This window comes from Capra hircus, chromosome 5 (assembly GCF_001704415.2).
Source record: "Capra hircus breed San Clemente chromosome 5, ASM170441v1, whole genome shotgun sequence".
Taxonomy (NCBI): domain Eukaryota; kingdom Metazoa; phylum Chordata; class Mammalia; order Artiodactyla; family Bovidae; genus Capra; species Capra hircus.
In genome coordinates this window covers 4,534,862-4,552,473 of record NC_030812.1, presented here as the reverse complement: position 1 = coordinate 4,552,473, position 17,612 = coordinate 4,534,862, and positions in this window count along the sequence as shown.

The window sequence follows — 17,612 nt, the reverse complement described above, 5'->3', positions numbered from 1 at the left end:
TAAAGAATCTGCCTGCAGTGCAGGAGACCTGTGTTTGATCCCTGAATTGGGAGCAACCCTGGCAGAGGACATTTCTTGCCTGGAGAATCCCCATGGACAGAGGAGCCTGGTGGGCTGTAGTCCACAGGGTGGCAAGGAGTTGGACATGACTGAGTGACTAAGCACAGCACAGCACATGATGTTTGTAAATAAGATTAAAAAAAAAAAAGATTGAGTAACTAATGGAGGCAATCAACATGATTTAAAACCAAGAGAAACAATAAAATATAGAAATAGATCAATAAGAGATAGAGATAATACAGATTTTAAAATAACTATGCAGTACTTGTTCAGAAATTAAAAAAAAAAGATTGAAAACTTTGACAGAAAACTTGAAGCCATAAAAAAATGCAGACTCAGAAAAATTCTAAAAATCAAAATTAAGTGTTTAATATATAGATTTAATTATGCATATTATAAGAAAATTATTGTTATGATTGGTCAAAAGAAAATGTTCATAACAAGCCATGGAGAAACAACAGTGAAAAAACACAGAAAGCAATACAAAAGATATAAGAAATACAGTGACAAGATCTTAAATAAGTGCAGCTGTATTAATGGTAGAAAAGAAATGAGGGCAGAGCAAAAACAATATCTCAAGACCTAATAGCTACAAAGATCTAAAATTAATGAAAGACACCAATATACAAATGCAAGAAGCCCTTCCAACACAAAAAAGGATGAATAATAAACAGATTTATTGAGATCTTTCAAGGTAAAACTGTAAAAATATGAACTAATACATATAATAGAAAGTTTCATAACAACAGAAAAACAGAACAAGAATGACACCTGATTTCTCAATAGCAATTAAAAATCAGGGTATAGTAGAATAATGCCTTCATAGTAATGAAAGAATAAAACTGCCAAACGAGAACTCTAAACCCAGTAAAAATATCCTCTAAAACTGATGATAAAATACAGGCATTCTTAGAAAAATTTGTCATCAGCTGACTTCTGAAGGAAATAGTAAAGGCTGTTATTCTGCAAGAAGGAAAAAGATTGTAAGGAGCACTAAGATGGAAGGATAAAGAGTAATGGACAGAAACACATGGACATATATAAACAGTGACTGTACAGAATAAGAATAACATCTTACAGAGTTTAATACACACTGTCACTGTGTGTGTTCAGTCACTCAATTGTGTCCGAATCTTTGCGACCCTATGGATTGAAGCTGACCAGGTTCCTCTGTCCGTGGGATTTTCCCAGCAAGAATACTTGTATACATACATTTAATATATATGATACACATTATACATATGTATGTCATATAGTTATATCTCTGTATATGTAATGAATGACAATATAATTTAAATCTAAATAAACAAATTTAAAGTATTCTAAAACCCTTGCATTTTTTCAAGAAGAGGTAAAAATGTTATTTTAGACTTTTATAAGTCAAGACTGTTGAAAAAACAATAAAATTATCATTATTCATAAATTAATACATAAATTGCAGTCAGTCAGTTCAGTCACGCAGTCGTGTCTGACGCTTTGCAACCTCATGAATCATAGCACACCAGGCTTCCCTGTCCATCACCATCTCCTGGAGTCCAATCAAACCCATGTCCATTGAGTCAGTGATGCCATCCAACCATCTCCCTTCTCCTCCTGCCCTCAATCTTTCCCAGCATCAGGGTCTTTACAAATGAGTCAGCTCTTTGCATCAGGTGGCCAAAGTATTGGAGTTTCAGCTTCAACATCAGTCTTTCCAATGAACACCTGGGACTGATCTCCTTTAAATTGGAGTAATTCTATGTTAATAATGACTAAAATGCAAACACTTCTAGTTTCTGGTTCTTCATAAAAGAGCTTGGAAGTTACCCATCTGGTTTTAAACCAACTAAAAAGTTGAACAGATTGAAAAATCAGTAACTTTTCTAGGATACACAAGAGAGAGAGGCCACAGGGCAAACTGCTGTCCCCAAGACTGTAGAGCCAGGGAGCAGTGGCTTACTGGAGCAGAGAATCACAAGCAGAAACAGTGGCAGGAATTAGCCCTAGGAGTAAGAGAAAAACTGAACTCCAATTGAGAGACTCCTGGAGGCTCAGTGTGGACAACTCTGAGAGTTTAAAACTCCAAGGGAACCAAGCCACAGAGGGGTTCCCACAGTGGTGTGAAATATATCTCCAGGGGCATGACAAGATATTCACTGTGTGGATCACAACAAACTGTGGAAAAGTCTTAAAGAGACATGCATACCGGACCACCTTACCTGCTTCCTGAGAAAACTTAGAACTGACATGCAACAACAGTCTGGTTCAAAACTGTGAAAGGAGTATGTCAAAGCTGTATATTGTCACCTCACTTATTTAACTTATATGCAGAGTACATCATGCAAAATGCTGGGCTGGATGGAGCACAAGGTGGAATCAAGACTGCTGGGAGAAATATCAATAACCTCAGCTATGCAGATGACACCACCCTTATGGCAGAAAGCAAAGCTGAACTAAAGAGCCTCTTGATGAAGCTGAAAGAGGAGACTGAAAAAGCTGGCTTAAAGCTCCACATTCAAAAAACTAAGGTCATGGCATCTGGTCCCATCATTTCATGGCAAATAGATAGGGAAATAATGGAAACAGTGACAGACTTTATTTTCTTGGGCTCCAAAAACACTGCAGATGGTGACTGCAGCCATGAAATTAAGACTCTTGCTTTTTGGAAGTCGAGCTATGACAAACATAGACCGCACATTAAAAAGCAGAAACATCACTTTGCCAACAAAGGTTCATACAGTGAAAGCTATGGCCTTTCCAGTAGTCATGTACAGATGTGAGACTTGGACCATAAGGAAGGCTGAGCACTAAAGAATTGATGCTTTTGAACTGTGGTGTTGGAGAAGACTCTTGAGAGTCCCTGGACTGCAGGGAGATCAAACCTGTTTCAATCCTGCTGCTTCTGCTGCTAAGTAGCTTCAGTTGTGTCCAACTCTGTGCAACCCCAGAGACGGCAGCCCACGAGGCTCCCCCGTCCCTGGCATTCTACAGGCAAGAACACTGGAGTGGGTTGCCGTTTCCTTCTCCAATGCATGAAAGTGAAAAGTGAAAGTGAAGTCACTCAGTCGTGTCCGACTCTTAGCGACCCCATGGACTGCAAGCAACCTACCAGGCTCCTCCATCCATGGGATTTTCCAGGCAAGAGTACTGGAGTGGGGTGCCATTGCCTTTTCCTGTTTCAATCCTAAAGGAAATTAAACCTGAATACTCACTAGAAGGACTGGTGCTGAAGCTGCAGCTCTAATACTTTGGTCACCTGATGTGAAGAGTAAATTCATTAGAAAAGATCCTGATGCTGTGAAGGATTGAAGGCAGGAGGAGAAGAGGGTAACAGAGGATGAGATGGTTAGATGGCATCACTAACTCAATGGACATGAGTTTAAGCAAGCTCTGGGAGATGGTGAAGGACAGAGAAACTTGGCATGCTGCAGTCCATGGGGTCACAAAGAGTCTGACACGACTGACTGACTGAACAACAGTCAGAGGAAAATTCCCTAAGGCTTCCAGTAGAGGGAGGGGGAAAAAGAAACAATTTGAACCATCCAGAGCACTCTTCTCAACACAGAGTGCCTGCAGGTGAAACTAGTAAATCAGAGCCTAAGCAGCTGGAGTATGATGAGAGTCTAACTGATCCTGAGAAGGGAAATACCCAAATCCAGCTCAGTCTGTCCTTTTTGTCCCATTATTGGAGAAGAAAATTGAGAAATTTGTGAAGGTCATAATTCAGAAGCATAGGTTCATTAAAAGACTCAGACCTAATTGTTCTCTAAGAGTCGGACATGACTGCATGACTTCACTTTCACTTTTCACTTTCATGCATTGGAGAAGGAAATGGCAACCCACTCCAGTGTTCTTGCCTGGAGAATCCCAGGGATGTCAGAGCCTGGTGGGCTGCTGTCTATGGGGTTGCACAGAGTTGGACATGACTGAAGCGACTTAGAGCAGCAGCAGCAGCAGAATGCATCCACCCTCCCATCCTCACCACCATACTAGTGAGGGCCTATATATAGCAGTCTATCTTACCTGGTACAGCATGCTTGGCTATCAGGAAAAACAAAAACAAGAAACAAAAAAGCAAAAACCGTAATTTGAAGATACAGAGAACCAGACATGGCAGAAACATTGAAATCATCAGACCCCAAATTTATTTATTTATTTATTTCTGGCCACAGGACTTCCCTGGTGGCCTAATGGTAAAGAATATGCCTGCCAGTCCTGGAGATGCGGTTTCATTCGTGGTTGGGGGAGATCCCCTGGAGAAGGAAATGGCAATCCACTCCAGTATTCTTGCCTGGAAAATCCCAGGGACAGAGGAGCCTGGAATGCTATAGTCTGTGAGGTCACAAAGAGTCAGACAAGACACAGTGACTAAGCAACAACAACAATTTTTGGCCGCACCTTGCAGATGTAGGATATTTCCCTGACTAGGAATTGCACATGTGCCCCCTGCAATGGGAGTGCAAGGTTTTAATCCTGAATTGCCAAGGAAGTCCCAGACCCCGCATTTAAGATAACTTTGATTAACTATGCTTAAAGGGCTCTAAGGAGTGACGTAGACAGTATGTAAGAACAAATGGGCAATTAAGCAGAGACAGAAATCCTAACAAAGAACCAAAAATAAAAGCTAGAAATCAAGAACACTGCTACACAAATGAATGTTTTTAATGGGTTTATTACTAGACTGGATGTGGCAAAGGGAAGAATCCCTGACCTAGAGAATCAGTTCAGAGAATTCTCAAAAATTGAAAGCAGAGAGAACAGTGACTGAAACAGAATAGAATATCCAAGGACTGTGGACAACTACAAACGGTGTGACTCATGTATAATATGAATAGCAGAACAACAAGAAAGAGAGAAAGGAACCGAAGAAATATTTCAAACTATAGTGACTGTAAATCTCCCCCAATTAATCAGATGCCAAACCACACATCCAGAAAGCTCAGATAGCAGCAAGCAAGATAAACACCAATAAACCACTACACCTTAGCATATTATTTTCCAGTTGTAGAAAATCAAAGATTAAAAAAAATCCTTAAAGAACAAAGAGGAAAGCAATGCTTTAGGAGACACAGAGATGATCACATCTGACTTTTTGTCAGAAACTATGCAAATATAAGAAAGTAGAGTAAAATATTTAAAGGAATGAGTGAAAAAACTAACCAATTTAGAAATCTATACCCTATGAAATTATCCTTCAAAAGGGAAGGGGAAATAGAAAATTTCTCAGAAAAACAGAAATTGTACCTACTCCTCAATTTTGTTGTAAACCTAAAACTGCTCTAAAAATAAGATCTCTTTAAGAAATGAAAATAAATGAATTATGGCTATACTCCACAATGTGGATGAATCTCACAAACATAATGTTCAAGAAAATGAGCCAGATATGAAAGGATACATATTGAATGACTCTCTTTGGTGGTTTAGTCACTAAGTTGCATTCAACTCTTGCCAATCCATGAGCTCTAGCCCACCAGGCCCCTCTATCCATGGGATTTTCCAGGCAAGAATACTGGAGTGGATTGCCATTTCCTTCTCAAGGGGATCTTTCCAACCCAGGGACTGAATTCCAGTCTCTTGCATTGTAGGCAGATTCTTTACTGACTAAGCTATCAGGGAAGCTCCTTGTTGCTCTTTACATAACATCAAAATAACAAAGATATATTTGTTGTTGGAAGCCAAGGTGAAATGATTGGCAAGGCAATGAAGGAATATTTTGGATATGTTGGAAATTTTTCTTCCTTAACCTTACATGTATGTTACAAACCTAAAAATTTTTCTTAAAAATGGTCAAAGTTGTTCCTAATACCTAACAATTAAAAAAAAACTATTAAACTATAAACTTTTTTTTGCAGTTTTAAGTCCATTCATGACTTTGACTCTTCAAAGGTAGATACATTATTAAAAAAGCAAACATATGCATAACTAACAATAATTTTTTAAGAGAATGGATTTGTGTACAAACTACTTTGTAAATGGTCTTGTAGTTCTGATAAAGATTTTTTTTTCTGATGTTTTCCAAATAATACCTTGACAATATGTAAATCAAGTCATGGTTATTCAAGGATAGACTGAACAATAGCTACATATTTTGAATTCACTCTTTTCAATTAAATTTGTTGAAAAAAGGACTTTATTTTGGCATATTAAGTTATCCGAAGACAAGACTTTTTCTCTATGAAGAACAATGATTGTAAAATAATAACATATTTTTTCCTCTTGACAATATGTGTTGTTTAAAATCACCATTTAGAAAACAGGCTACTGAAGACCATTAAAGTTGAATGATATGTCTTATGAATAAAGACATTTTTTGCCATGAGCAGACACTAGTAATGTCAGAGGTAAAAACTTTAAACTTTAAGTCCATATTCTTTCAGATCAATAACATCATTTCATTTTAGGAAACTGCCATGTATGTTGGAAAAGCATAGTTACTTTCCCTTTTATTTCTTTCCTTTCCTTCAGTGCTTTTAAGTCTTATTAGACCTTTTATAGTGTTCCATAATTCCTGTATTCTTCATTTTTATTCCTTTACCCTATATGTTTACTCCTTTACCCTATGTGTTTCAGTCTTGATATTTTCTACTAGTTGACTGAACTTCCACTTCACTAATCACTTCATCAGCTGTGTCTAATGTCTCATGTAATAATTTACTATATATTTTATTTCTAGGATTTCTTATAACAACTAATTTAATTAAAATTAGTCAGATAAAGATTATCCATGAATGCTAAAAAAAATAGTGTTGGGAAAAAGAATTTTGATGTGATCACAAAGAATAATCCACAGGTTATTCACTAATTACTATAGTCTAATGTGGACCAAGGAGCCTGGTGGGCTGCAGTCCATTGGGTCGCTAAGAGTTGGACATGACTGAGTGACTTCACTTTCACTTTTCACTTTCATGCATTGGAGAAGGAAATGGCAACCCACTCCAGTGTTCTTGCCTGGAGAATCCCAGGGATGTGGGAGCCTGGTGGGCTGCCATCTATGGAGTCGCACAGAGTCAGACACGACTGAAGCGACTCAGCAGCAGCAGCAATGTATATTTATCTTAAGGGACCTGGTCGCTTGATTACCAGATGACCACCTTAGCATCAACAGTAGTACAGTTGGCTATTGCATGTCTTCAGATGTGAGACAATAAAAAACAAGGCTAGATCATCTATTCTTTTCAAAAATGTGTAGTTGAATCTGATAATGAGAGAGCAATCAGACGAGTTTAGACCATCAGTTGTCCTGCAAGACAAATGGCCAGGTCTCTTTGAGAAACAAAGAAAGGGTAACAAGTTCCAGATGAAAAGAGATTAAAGAGACATAATGAACACATTCAACTATGTAAAAAAACTATGTCACACTTCATACATAATTAGATACTCAAATGGGAAAAATTCAACATGGAATGTTTACATAGACATTACTGAATTGTTCATTTTCTTAGGTATTATACATATAAGAGAATGTATTAATTTATAGGAAACACATTCTGAAGTAATCAGAGATGAAACATAAAGTCATCTATAGCTTATTTTCACGTATTTCAGCAACAGACACACACATATACACATATATATGTGTATATATAATGTAAATTAATATACATATAATGTAACTAAATAGATATATTTAACAAGTAAGTTAAATTTGCCAATAATAAAATAAATATAAGATAACAGAACAATAAAGTATTTTCCTTCTAAATCAATAGAGAAGATAAATTAAGCTTCTTCACAGAATTTACTAAAGCAGAAAATGTGAAATATATTCTAAATAGCTTTTCTTGAAATATTGAAAAGTAAATATTTGAAATCTAAAGGAATAATTACTACATGACTTGAAAATGTGAACAATCAGAACATTCACTAGCTATCCTAGATATCAGAAACAAAATCTTAATGTTATTACATATTAAGAGAAAGCTGCCACTTTTTTTTCTATAAGCAAAATGTCCAGCCCTGTGGAGTCTCTTATTTCTTCCAGGGTAGTAGTATATAGTAATATGCTGCTGCTGCTAAGTCACTTCAGTCGTGTCTGACTCTGTGTGACCCCATAGATGGCAGCCCACCAGGCTCCCCTCTCCCTGGGATTCTCCAGGCAAGAACACTGGAGTGGGTTGCCATTTCCTTCTTCAATGCATGAAAGTGAAAAGTCAAAGTGAAGTCTCTCAGTTGTGTCCGACTCTTAGCAACCCCATGGACTGCAGCCTACCAGGCTCCTCCGACCATGGGATTTTCCAGGCAAGAGTACTCGAGTGGGGTGCCATTGGCTACTAATATATAATTTGACAAATTCTATTTCTGGCTGTCCTTTATAGTCAGAGTTTCTCCATTCCATTTCATTGCAAGTAGTTTTACTCCAAGAAAGTAATTTTATCTTCACAAGAAGAGATTCAAGACTTTTATTTTGCTAGCCTGAGAATGGGACTTCTGGGTACACTTTCTTAATGGATTATGTGTTACTAGCTTTGCCTGTGCTCTCTAGTCTAGCAATGGCACAGAGATATTTCTGTATTACTTTTTTCTCACAGTGTAATAGATTCTAGTACGATTCCCATGAGTTAGATTCTGTGGAAACATTTTCCTTACTAAGAAAAAAACGCATGTGAAATTAACTTGCTTCTAAATCCTGGTGGAAATGATGAAACTTGGTGTTTAATGATATTCCCTTTTGATTTGAAGTGCACATTTCTAAGACGGGGACAAGACTACAATTAAATTTCTAGTTTCCTCTATTGCCTGAAGGGAGAGTTCGTCCAAGTTGATCCAGGCATTGCTTTCTAACAATTTCTTTGCATCTGCTATGACGACACAACACATTGTACTTAAAACCACTGAAATCAGATATTTCTATGTCTAATATAATTTCCAAACTTGCAATTTCATTCAACATTCTATTTTTCAGATGAGAAATAATTAGAGTTTAAGAAATAGTATTTGAATGAATAAAATGCATAAGCGTTTGTTTTATACTGGATATTTTCTATCTTTCAACTATTGCTGCTGTTGGTTAGGGTATGGGAGTAAAACAAAACAGGAAGATGGTAATTGACACAGTTGATTAGAAACAAGTTGAGGAGTTTCAGGGTTGAATATTCTGCTCTGTTTCCCCACTTTTTAAAGGCTAGATTCTAACTTATTTCTTCCCAACCCAGGAATCGAACTAGGGTCTCTTGCTTGCAGGTGGATTCTTTACCAACTGAGCTATCAGGGAAGCCCTTCATGAAAGCCACTCAGTCCTGTCCAAATCTTTGTGACCCCAGGGACTGTACAGTCCGTGGAATTCTCCAGGCCAGAATACTGGAGTGGGTAGCCCTTCCCTTCTCCAGGCGATCTTCCCCACCCAGGGATCGAAGCCAGGTCTTCTGCATCTCAGGCAGATTCTTTACCAGCTGAGCCACAAGGGAAGCCCTTTATAATTACATCTTCCCCAAATCTATTAAGGGAAGGGCAAGAAACAAAGTGATATACGATTAGATTGTATATCATTTTGCTTTTCATAAGACCACAAAGATTCACAGAGGGGAAAAAATAGTCATAAGTAATTGCAGTATCTCACCACCTGCAATAGAGGGCTCTCTTTTTCCTTTTGACCCCTCCACTGCACACCCTCCAATCTCATTAAGAAAAGTGACATGCTTCCTTGGATTCTGGGTGACTGATGCAGGAGGTAACCATGTCAAGACAGTCACTGTGTGATGATGAGTCTGAGCAGAGACTTGAATGACATAAAGGGCAATCCAGGAAAAGATCTAGTAGAATAACAGTTCAGGAAAGGAACCAGTTAATGAAATGGTCCCAAGATAGAACTAATTTAGTACATTATGGAATATAAATAAAACTACTAGGATTGAAGCTTAAGGCTAGTGTTGTAGCATCATAGGAATCCTGTAGTTTATGCTATCATCTATTGGGTCTATTGCTTTTGAAACTCCGAGCTTCAGTGTAAAGTATATGACTCTCCTGGGCTGACATACTGGAAAAACGGCAAGAAGACATCGCATGGAAAGACCCTGAGATTAGGTAGATGGCAAACTCACAGTCAGCCTTGGCAGATCTAGCCCACAGCCATTTCAATCTTCCCATCTGGAGCCTCAGATATCATGGAGCAAGGATGGACCATCTCTTGCTATGGTGCTTGACCTGCAGAACCATTACGGATAAGAAGAAGATGTCTCCGGTTTTAAGCCCCAAAGTATATGGAGTAGTTTGTGCTGCATATCTAAGCAAAACAGAATTTGATTCTTTAACTGTTCAGCTTAGTTCAGTTCAGTCACTCAGCTGTGCCCTACTCTTTGCGACCCCATGAACCGAAGCATGCCAGGCCTGCCTGTCCATCACCAACTCCCGGAGTCCACCCAAACCCATGTCCATTAAGTCGGTGATGCCATCCAACCATCTCATCCTCTGTCGTCCCCTTCTCCTCCTGCCCTCGATCTTTCCCAGCATCAGGGTCTTTTCAAATGAGTCAGCTCTTTGCATGAGGTGGCCAAAGTACTGGAGTTTCAGCTTCAGCATCAGTCCTTCCAATGAACACCCAGGACTGATCTCCTTTAGGATGGACTGATTGGATCTCCTTGCAGTCCAAGGGACTCTCAAGAGTCTTCTCCAACACCACAGTTCAAAAGCATCAATTCTTCTGTGCTCAGCCTTCTTTATAGTCCAACTCTCGCATCCATACATGACCACTGGAAAAACCATAGCCTTGACTAGACGGACCTTTGTTGACAAGGTAATGTCTCTGCTTTTTAATATGCTATAGAGATTGGTCATAGATTTTCTTCCAAGGACCAAGTGTCTTTTAATTTCATGGCTGCAGTCATCATCTGCAGTGATTTTGGAGCCCCCCAAATAACGTCAGCCACTGTTTCCACTGTTTCCCCATCTATTTGCCATGAAGTGATGGGACCAGATGCATGATTTTAGTTTTCTGAATGTTGAGCTTTAAGCCAACTTTTTCACTCTCCTCTAGCACTACTGTAATAAAAACCCAAAGCATTTTCCACTGGCTTTGAGACCCAGGGGTTGACCAAAGCAGAAAGACTCTCAAGAAGACTGTTAGCCAAATCCAGAAATAACCTTGAGGAAACCACTGGTGAAGGCTTGAAGGAAAGTGAGGAAAATACTATTGGAAATTGGAAAACAAGGGGATTCTTGTTACATAGTGGAAGAAAGTTTGACAGTACTGTTGCCTATGGTCACATGAAAAATAGGCAGGAAACCCAGTGAACTCAGATCTGGCTGGGGAGATTTTTAGGCAAAATGCACAAAGTGGCAACTGGCTTCTTTTTTTACTGGCTGTGATAAAATAGGAGAAGAATAGATGCGCCAAAGAAGAAGCCTCTACATCTTTGAGCTTAATTTAGAGAGATTACATGAACTAGAACTCACTGGATTTGAAGATAAAACTGTTTCTTTTCTCAATCTTTCCCAGCAAAAGACTACCAAAGTAACAAATTAAATTCAGATCGGGCTATACGATCCTTTGTTAAAAGCCTCCAAAGGTATAAATTGTTATGTCTCATAGATATTTTCAGTTAGACACAAGTCATCTAAAGAATTTAAGGGCATGCCACAAAGACTTTCCCTGTTAAAACAATAGAACTAAGACTATTAATGGTTTTGTATCATAGTAGCCTCACTGGGAACCCAAGGTTTATATGGGCTTTGAGAAAAAAAATATAAATGAATACATCTTTTGTTTAATAGAATAGATCTTAATTTGATACACAAAAATTTTAAAAGAATTATATTATCTTGGACTGAAAGGGGCAGGTAAATTTCAAAATGAAAGATGCTTTTGGACTCTAACCAACTTCAGGTAAGAAGCAAGTTGAGAAGCATCCTTATATTTTGGAAGCTTTTCTCTTATTTTTTTGAATATAGATGACTAATATTAGAACAAGACATTGACTGAAAAATAGTATCATTAAATTAATTTTAAAATTAGAAGGACTTTGACTATAAACTTCTGAATACCCATTCAAACACTTTTACTTTGTAAACTTGTATGAGTTTTGTAATTTTCCAAAGAATCACTACATTTAGAATTCTTACGAACAAGAAGCAGAGCTGAGAGCACTAGCATTACATTGTGAATGAATAAGATGGAAACATCAGAAATCCAATGGACTAAGAATGCAATATTTAAAATTCTCAGTTGTAGAAACTCAAACTCATAAAGAGTAATTTTCTCCACATGGCCTATAACATTTAGTGACATTTAACACAAATATTACTGAAAAAGATAACTTTTGCAGCTAAAACACCTGGATTCAAGTCTGATTTCCTTAAATTATTAGAGGTTTGATGTCAGGCATTTTTAATAACCTTTCTATACTTACATGCTCTTGTTGGGAGCTGCGTTAGGCATTACTGACAAAATGCAGGCATGGCCCCAACCCTCTCTCTTTGTCCTGTAGGCACGGACCTGGATGAAGGAGTTAGGCCTTGTGATTCTGATTTGTTTTTTCCTCTCCTTGGCTGAGTTGACTGAAAAGGAATATTAAGGTGCTTATTGTTCTTGAGAGGAGCATGAGAAGGCGCAAAGCCTTCTGCAGCTGTGCTCAGAGAATAATCCATAAAGTTAATCATTGACATTTGTTTAAGGACTTTTACAAAAGAGTATTCCAGGATGAGCACATAGGCTGCAGCTAGAGGCCATGGGAGGGATTGCTATCTGAAGCCTATTTGTGAGGAGAATGTTTATGGCAAAGGAGTTTACTGAATTTAGGGCTTAGAAATAATTAAAATAGTTAGAAGTTAAAGATTTAAGGAAAGTTGTAATGTTAGCATATTTTACTATAGGAATTTTAGAGATACTAATAGCTAGAAGCCTTTTTAAGAGATAGTGAGCTCAGGATTTTAGGGGTAAACAGGATCTAGAAAGATAAGAAATAAACTGAGGAATGCAGCATGAGTTACAATGTAATCACAAGTTAACTATAAGACATAAGAGGAAGTAGATAATAGATGCTAGAGCTGATTCCCAGAGAATCGCTGAAGCAGGAACTCTGTTTGAAGGGCAACAATGATTTATGGAGATAATAAATCTGGGTGAGGGGGAACTGAAAATGTCAAACCTCTGACCTAATGCTTTTGTAAAAGTATAAAAGAAAATCTTAAACTTGAAATAAAGGTGCAGTCCAAGAAACCTGAGAGGCTGCGTCGTTACTTGCCGATACTGTCTCTCCCTTCAGGTCGAATCCCTGGCTGCTGGAGCTGGACTCCTCCGGCATGCTCTTATCTCTAAAATGGGAAGAGTCATTATCTCTAAAATAGGAGTAATCATAATACATATGCTAAAGCATTGTTGTGATAATTAAATGGAGGAATAAATATAGATCATTTAGCCCAGAATCTGGAAGATGGTAGTTATACAATAATATAATATAATATAATATGATATAATGTAACATGATCACAGTTGCAGTTATTTCTTTATCATCACCATCACCATCACTGATCATTGTAAAGCGGACATTAACCTAGACATTGGGGATATAATTGTAGCCAAGACACACTTGATTCCAGCCCTTATAGTCTGTCATGGGAGATAAGTAATTAAAAAATAATTGCAATTCTGACTTATAAGTATTCTGATGGAGAAAATATAGCATGCTATGTACACGTGTATAGTTTGGGATCCACAGAGTACAACATTATTTACAAGATAATGTTGCAACTGAGATCCAAAGGTTGAGTAGCAGTTAGACATGTGAGGAGAGAAGGGAAGTTTCTATGAAAAAAGAACAGTATCTGAGACTAGCCTGAGGTAGTACAAACCAGAAGAAAGCAAGAGAAAGAAATGATGCAGGTGAGATGTACAGGGACATCTTAAGGAAATTGGGTTTATCCTAGATGCAAGGAATAGCCACTGATAAGTAATAAAATAGGACAGGGCAGCATAAGTATCTTTATTCTCTGAAAGACCATTTTGACTGCAACATGCAAATTTTTTTTATTTTTTTTTGTTTTTTTTTTTTTAGTATCAGTGTTGAAGACAGAGAACTCTGTTAGGAGTTGTGGACTTTATGGAGATAACACATATTGACTGCCTGGAGAGTCAAGAATGGAAGGAAGTGAACAGACTTGAAAGCTATTTAGGAGAAAGAATTTTTTCAACCTGGTGACAGAGTTGATCTTGGGTATAAGATATAGAGGGATTGAGTCACGACTATTTCCCAAGTTTTCACTTTGAGCATATCAGTACCACTCACGGATTTCAGGAGGGGTTGGAAAGGCTGAATTGGAGACTGAAGTCGATGGCTGATGAGGTTAGTTCTAGAAATGCTATTTGCAAAGCCTTTGGGACAATTTATTTATTTATTTTTGTTATCGTCCCTGATTTTTTGTCTTTGCCTCAAAGGGGACAAAATAATTGAAATGACTACTAGTAAAAGCAGAAAGTATTGTCTTTAGGACTAGGGAAGAGTATATGAGTATTCTCTTGGTTTAATATTTCATTAATAAATTGTGTCACACATCACAGTAATGAAATGAAATCAGCTAAAGATACTCTTAAATCTATTTAACTAACAGTCCAAATTTAATTATGGCATAATTATGGCAATAAAATAGATCCAGGACTTTCAGAGAATACTGGACTTTTAAAAATTATATATCTTATTGTGGAGTTAAAAATTGATGTGTGTGTATGTGTGTTTCTGACAAAAATTCAAAAAGCATTTTATATCTCTTGGAAACAATTAACAGTGTGTTTTATTGTAGGATTTAACATTTTCTCTGAGAGGCTGTTTTGTCATGCTAATTTATACTGGAGTTTTAAATTATTTTTCACTTCTGTCCCCAAACTTACATGATATTCTATGTTACCCCCTAGTTCCATTTCTTTAAAGAAATAAACGAATACAAACTGAAGAGCAGGTTTCCACAGTACAGTTAAAGATTTTCAATAAGAACTCCTCCTTTGCCCTGACATTATTTTAACTTCCCTCAGCTCCATTTGAAATCTGCTATAGTGACTTTCCAGAAGCTTGCTTTTCTGCCTGTCTAGACATCTTTCCAAATAATAAAGCTAAAATGGTGTGCTTATATCTGCTTTAGTCTTATTGCAAGTCTCTCTAAGCTTTCCTCATTCTTTGAGCTCTTACTTTATTTTCTAGGGATTATCTCTATCAGATTATTTCCAACTTTTTGCAAAACAATATTTGTGACTCATGGTTTCCATTCTTCTCCTCTTGCATTAAATAAATCCAAAGTCCTTTTAAAAATCTGCTTTACTGTCTTATTTTGATTTCTGCTTTTTTTAATATGCTATTTATTAAACCGAAGGGAGAGATATAGCTCTGAGATACTGTGATAATGAGTATCACAGTATCTAAAACCAAAGGGTTTTCAATTATCTAAACAATTGGTATACATCAAATTTGTTATTTACTTTTTGTTATGTCTATTGTCTTTTTTTTTTTCTATTGTCTTTTAATTCTGATTCAAATCATGGTTCTACATATATTCAAATCATGGCTCTACTATCTACTCTCTGACTAGAACACAGGTATTGACATTAAATGCACATATGTTGAATGGTACCAGCTATGTCTTATTAGTTGTGTGATAGTGGGCAATTTATTTTAAAATTCTTAGTCTCCTTATTAGTAAAACGTGGGTAAATCATAGGTTGAGGATTAAATGAGTTACATCTAAAGCTCTTAGCCTTTAAAAAAAACTTTTGGCCATGGCACATGTGGGATCTTAGTTCCCCAACCAGGGATCTAACCTGTACCCCCTGTAGTCTTAACCACTGGACCAAGCAGGAAGTCCCTCTCTGCCTTTTACTTTGCTCTTAATTACCTAAAAAAGTTTTGACTACTGCAGTTGCTAATAATTTTTTTTGTTACTCTGACAATCCCTGACCTAATATGAAGAAAATTAGTATTTCAATACTTGCTTCTTACACTTACTGCAATAATAAAAAAATAATATATAATATCTACAGTTTGTCCTTAATAAATGTTAGTTCTCTTCTTGCTCCACTCCTCTCTAATATATTCTGCAGGTGCAATGTTCAGCTAATTCCTTGTTATATATTTATAAACACTCACTTCCATACAGCTTCCTATGGACATTTCATAAAGTGTAGGATGCTTTTTAAAAACACAGATTTCTGACTGCAGAAACTGGTGCAGACCAAACCAACTGAAACAAAAACTCAGGGTGGAGCCTTGCATCTTAAAAGCCTTCTCAGGGGAGTCTGATGCACTTCAGAGCATAGAACTCTCCAGTCTGGAGTGAGGCAGAAAATGTAGAGAGGGAATCTATAAATGTATATAATGTAAGTCATACACATATGAAAGAATTAGCAGGAGAAGGCAGGGAAGTACTAAAAATACAGATTATAAAATTTTAATGAAACATCTTATCTTGCACCCATGACCTATTGAGGAACAAGGGCAATAGGAAGTAAAGTGCACTTTATCAGTATCTGCCAATAATTTAACCCTTAGTAGTAAAACAATCAGTCATACCAGGAGAAAGTGCTGCACACTGGCCCCCGTGTAAGTTAAAATGACATCAAGATGTGTAATGTGAATAATGCATTGCTCCATTTACCAAAGTTACCTGTTTATCTTCATCATCAGTATCAGCATTTGTTTAAATGGATGACGCAGAGGACTATAAAGAATGTTTCAAAATGAGAAGGCTATCTCCAACTCTTAATGCTCATCAGTCAATGTTATCCTATGTTCATGGGAATTTTTTCTCTTTCTTCAATCTAAATGCCTTTTCTTAGAACTCTTGCACATTAATTTTCTAGGCATATGACAAGCTTAAATTGGTTCAATGTCTATGTTGTCATGCTGAGTATTTATGCAAAGCCTCTGACTCTTGATAACCAACACAAATATGTATTTCTTACAAATCAAATGACCAAGTTGTAAAAGTAGTAATCCATGAATTCTTTGTATGTAGGTCTATCTTATAATTGTTACAAGTAACTATGTCGGGTAGTAGAAAGTGTATTGCATAAACTAAGTCATTAAAGATGGTTAATACATATATTTTTGAATTAAAATAATTTGAGAAGAATGCAGACATACTGCAAATATTCTAGAGGTTTGGTTTCATTACATCTTTATGGACTATTCAGTATTTGAACTAGTTTTGACCTCTCTACAGGATAGTGTGCTGGAACAGTTAAGGGTTAAAACTGCCATCAAAAAACGTGGGTTATGGTCTGCTCCTGCCAATTATTAACTAGGTGACTTCGGGATGAGACCTCTTCCTCATTTGACAATAAAAGTTACTATCCATAGATGCTTAAAATATGCTAGAAACATAAGCATTTGATTGGCCTTATGCCATTTAATCCCCATAGTAACTATAGTGACATCCTTTTTATTCTATGGAAAGGGAAATTGAGGCTCAAGGAGATGAGTACTTTTTTCCAGGTCAGATACCTAGCAAGCAACACTCAGAAGATAAAACTTCATTTTACCTATCTCCAAGGCCTGTGGAATTAACCACCATGAATTACTACCTTTCAAAAAATTATAGCTTGAGGAAGAATATGTATCATATATTGCTGGGGATTTTTATAATTCACAATACATGAT